Here is a 5730-nt window from a genome sequence, read left to right as displayed (position 1 = left end):
CATGGTATTTTCACAAAACCATGAAAATATAATATAAAATTAGGGAAACTCGTGGGACCGGGGCCAGCCGGCCGGCCATGCCTCAGCCGGTCCACACGCTCCTTATTTTATTATTATTATTTTAAGGTTTTCTTGATCCCATGAAATTCCTTGATTTCATGGTATTTCTTTCAAATTATGAAAATTCCTTCAAATCATGGAAAATAATACACAAAAATTACATAAAATTAGGGAAACTTGTGGGACCGGGCCCAAGCCGGTCGTCATGCCTAGCCGGCCCCGCACGCCCTTATTTTATTATTTTAATATTATTTGCTTCCTTGATCCCATGAAACTCTTTCACTTTAAGGAAACTCCTTAATTTCAACAAAATTCTTTGATTTCATGATATTTTCATAAAATCATGAAAAATATTATAAAATTAGGAAAAGCACCATGGACCGTGGTCACTGGCCGGCCGGCCATGCCTTGGCTCCAGCGGTCCCACGCCTCATATTCCTTCATTTTATAATTATTTTCCTCATCTCATGAAGTTTCCTCAGTTTCAGCAAAACCCTAATTTTGTCATATTTCTCAAATGGTTGCGCAAACGCACGCCAGAAAATATCAAGATTCTCAGGACTGAGACACGACATGTTGACGACATGAGCATGTTACCTTGACCGACCAGGGTTGGCTTTGGCTCGTAATGAACCGGTCCCACGTATTTTCATGATTTGACCTAATTTGCGCAATTGCACGTATTAGGTCCAAAACTCTTCCAAATAATTTGGAATTTCATAGAATGATCGTCAGTCGATCCCGTGACCACCCAGGCTGGTTTCATGACCCCTTGGTCGGCCCTCACCCCTTCATAATTAATTAGGTTTTATCACCTAAGGCTCAGACGAGCATTTTTCGATAAATGATTAAACCAGCATTTAATCATTCTTTCATCAACAAATCACCAACTCTTCAAGATACCTTGGTGTTTATCACATGAGCATATGAGCTACATGGTCGATCCATGGTCTGTAGCCGATCCCTCTTTATTCCATGGTTGATTTTGAAATAAACCATCAATTGGTCATCAATTGATCAAATTAGGGTTTCTGAGTCCAAGGATCATAATTCCATATTCGAACACTAATAACTTTACGACGATCTCATGATCAGTATTCTTATTAATTATGCTCGGTTCAACTACCAGTATTCTAATTAATGTTTTATTTTGGTCACGCTACCAATAATCATCAGACGAGCAACACTTGCTCAGATAAGCAATATTTGCTCAAATCAAGGAATATTGGTTCAACTATCAATATTCAACAATTCATCGAATGAGCAATACTTGCTCGCCTCAACTATCAACGTGAGATTATACCTCTGTCTCAACAACACGTTCAATTCATGAGTTTCAGAATTTTGCAAAATCATGTTCAACTCAGAAATACATGGACTCATCGTCCCATAAAGTCATGAAGTCAACAACTGACTAATTAGCCACGAGACGTCAATCGTGTCAATGGGGGATATTAACTAGGGTTTTGGTCTGGCGGTCTACGACACGTGTGTTCATACACACGATGGAATGTGAGCAAGTCGTGCAATCAGTTGAAGGAGTTAACAAAGTAGTGGATGGAAAATCGACCAAGTCTCCGCACGATGAGCAACTGGTTTCAAAAACGATTTCCATTTCCCCACTCTTTGATTTCATCAACTGTCACACTTCATGGGATCATGGTGTCCACAATTCCAGCAATATAAATAAGTCTCTGAAATCATGATTGAATATACAACGATATCACGTCTCACAGACAACATGAGATTAACTCAACATCTGAGTAATTACTCTCAACAGAGATTCAATCATTCAGAACTTATCTTTTTCAGAATTCACAACATACACACACACAATCTTTGGTTACCATTGATTCCACACATTTCTCAGCTTCCCTCCTACAGATCAACCCATCCTCTCTTGTGACCGAATTTACTCTGGAACGGCCATTGTCTTGGTTTAGGCCGGAGTACTACAGATTGATCTCTCGAATTCAAAGCACTCCCTTCTTGCAGTGCATCTATGTGAGGTTGAGCATTTCGCTCGGTTCAAGGAGCCTCCTCCGTTCGGTCGTCTCCTCAATCCCGTGAAAACCAGCAAATCGTTTTTCCCTATCTACATATTGGCGACCACAGTGGGAGATCATTCTCTCGGTTGGAATCTCACAATTTCACAAGATGGTCGATCTTAGGTCTGGGTTAGTCACAGGTTCCAACGCAAACGACGCTAGCACTAGCAACAACAACAAAAACAACAATGAGGATATCCCGGAAACGATTTCGGCCTCTAACATTGACGGTGGTGATGTCACTCTTCCTCACGTCAACGCGGATGGTCATCCTTTGTTCGGCCGACACCCTGAGGAAGTCAGAGGAAATATATCACCTACCATTGCTGATCTCATCAAAATGCAAAAGACTCTTGCAAAGAATCAAACCGATATGGCTACAGCACAGAAGGAGCTATTTAATCAACTGAAGGCTCTCACTGATACAATGTCAGGGAAGATCCAAGGAAAAGGAAAAGAAAAGGAAAAATCCTCAGACGCCGATCCTGAGGTAATTCCAATTCATACAATTGATGACGATGAAGCTCGCAAAGATGCGGACGATCCACCGGCGAAAGAATCATCAAACTTCATCACTCGGGAAGATTTATAACGCCTTCTGGAGAACCGTGGAAAGGACAAGACCCCACATGTCCATCGTCACCAGCCTCCATACCCTGCTGCTACGCAGAGGATTCCTCTTCCAAAAGGTTATATCTCTCCAACCTTTACTTTGTACGACGGAACCGACAATGCTCGGGAACATGTTTCTCGGTTCCTGGAAGCTTTGAGTGAACATGAGCATAACCATGTTGTTCGCCTCAAAGAATTTTCAAAATCCTTGAAAGGCAGAGCGTACACCTGGTACAAAAACATCACACTAGGAACTATCAACAGTTGGGGAGAAATGGTTAATGCTTTCTATAGGAAGTATTTCTTCGTTTAGAGCAAGTTACCCTCTCTGATCTCGGAAGGATGTTTCAAAACAACAACGAACATCCTAACGATTATGTGAAAAAGTTCAGAGTTCAAGCGTTGGATTTCCATGATCTGAATGTCACAGAGCAAAAACTTGTGGACTTATGCATCAACGGAATGATTCCAGTCTACAGAGCCTTATTGGAGAATCTCAGGTTCCAGACCTTCTCAGAACTCCATGAAGCAGACAAGAGGTCGGCAACTACTGCACCTGCTCTATTAGAAAGGACTAAGACTGCAAAAACTGAAGAACCACGAGAGGCCAGAGGCAGCAACAGACGTTTGATCAACAAACAATACAACCTTCAACCTTCCACAAATGTTGTCGCGGAAGGAAGCAAACAGGAAGCTGATCCACAACATAAGCATACTTCCTCAGCCCCTTCAAAGGCGCAAAAGAAAGATAATGGGCAAGCTCCTCCTCAATCCAGAAGCACCTGATTTTCCTTTCTCCATTGAAGAAGTTATCGAATTACTGGACGCATGGATTCAAGACGGTGCAATCAAGTTGCCATATGTCAAGAAGGAACCAACTGAAGAGGCCATGAAAAATCCTCGATACTATCGCTTTCATAGGTTCGTCAGTCACCCCACAAGTGATTGTAAAACTTTGAAACGCATATTCAGAGAAAAGGTAGAATCGGGAGAACTCAACCTGGGGACTGAAGGAGTACACAGAAACCCCCTTCCAGTCCGAACCTTTACCATCTCTGAGCCTCCCGTCAAATAAGCAGTTCAATCCTTAATCGAGCATGTCTGCGAATTGCTATACTTATCAAAGGCTCAAAGGAAAGACATGTTTGCGACATTAAACCACATCGTGTCAGGCAAGCGTCTGTTGATTCAAGAGACACTCACTGAGCCTCCAGCAACGGACAAAGAAATGTATAACTGGGGACTGCTCACCACGGTGCACATCAAAGGAAACGAGTTCAAGAGAGCATTTGTTGATGTCGGTACTGCCGTCAACATCATCCCTTTGAAAACTCTCAGAGCCGCTGGCATTAGTCGACAGAAAGCTACTCATGCTCCCATGGCAATCAGAGATTACGAAGGAGTTTCCAGAGACGCGTATGGCTATGTCATCCTCAAAGTCAAAGAAAATTTGGTCTGCTCTGAGACCAAGTTTTACATAATCCGAGAATATCCAGGATATGATATGATTCTTGGACGCACATGGATTCATGATGGGAAGGTGACTCTGACACCTTCAATTACACATCTCTTCGCTGAAGAAACCTCTGTCTCAGAGGAAGAGAAAGAAGATACCTCACCGTTCGAGTATCTGGAGGAGGTCAAAGCCTTGACAGAAATTACACAAAAGCCAGAGGAACACCCAAACGCTTTTCTCAAGAGATTTCACACTCAGACAAATCTTATTCCTTCTCATGTGCCCACATCGTCAGTTTTCAAATATGCTTATTTGGTTCAAAAGCTTCACTCCGCAAAAAATTTAGCAATCGCAGAATGCTATGAGTGGATAATCTCGCCTCAGCAATATTTCACCCAATGGTTGGGTACAGAATCTCTTCAAGTGGATCATCCTATCAACAGATTCATTGCTGAAGATGTGGATAAGCATGACAGACATTACGAGGGATACTCCTTCCTGCACGAGTATCCATATGTGCCACAAGCACGGAATCCCACGACATGAGGAATTCCGAATCAACAGAAGATATTCAAAGCGCGGACTACCAAACCTAACAAATTTTGTGAATGTGACCTGGTTCCCAAATCAGTTCAGCGCAATCTTCACTCGGCAAGAAACTCCAATTGGGAAGGACCATTTATGGTTGCTAAATCCATAACCAGAGGATACTACAAACTGATCAACACAGATGGCAGAACCATGCCAGTAATTCACGATAATTGGCTTAAGGCATTTGTCTGAAATTATCAAGCATTTGAGGTACTGGGCGTTTGAAGCATTCATGGCGTATGCATTTTGCATTTAGGATTTTCTTTCATTGTATTTCAATTCCTCCAAAACGTTTGCAATACTTGCAATCAGTATTTGAATTCAACAATTTATCAAAATTCAGTTCATACTTCTTAAAAGAAAATCTCTATCAAATCAAAAAGAAAATCCTTAACCATCTACCAATCCAAAACCAGCTAATATCAAAACCCAAATAAAAACCTCACATCTCTCAGAAGTTCAGAAGTTCAAGAGATTATGAAAAAGGAATCAAAGAAAATCAGCAAAAAAGGGTTTTTGCTCCTCTGCATCCTTCAAGACTTGCAAAGATGCCTTCTCCTTGTTCAGTTCTTCAGTCAGCCTGACAATCTTGTCTTCTTTATCCATCACAGCATCATTGGGAAAGGATATGTTGTTCTCACATGAGTCCTTGATAGCGTTCATTTGCTTACGAAGCCACTTCACATTGAAGCCAAGTCTTTCTGAATTCTCCAAATTAAACTCCCAATCAAAGAGTATATCTGGAGTCACAGTATTTCTGGACCTAGTGCATATATCACTCACGAGACGTAAGATAATACCTACTTGCATTGTTAAGGCATAAGCACGTCCAGGGTTCTTATCAACGATCATGTGACCAAACTTCTTCCATATTTTCTCATACAAGCCTGCATATCCAATGGGAACGCTGAATCCACCAACTAGTTCATGATACGGGTATGAAGCATCAAACGGAGGATCAAA

This window comes from Papaver somniferum, chromosome 7 (assembly GCF_003573695.1).
Source record: "Papaver somniferum cultivar HN1 chromosome 7, ASM357369v1, whole genome shotgun sequence".
NCBI classification, from domain to species: Eukaryota; Viridiplantae; Streptophyta; class Magnoliopsida; order Ranunculales; family Papaveraceae; genus Papaver; species Papaver somniferum.
This window is presented reverse-complemented; position numbering follows the sequence as displayed.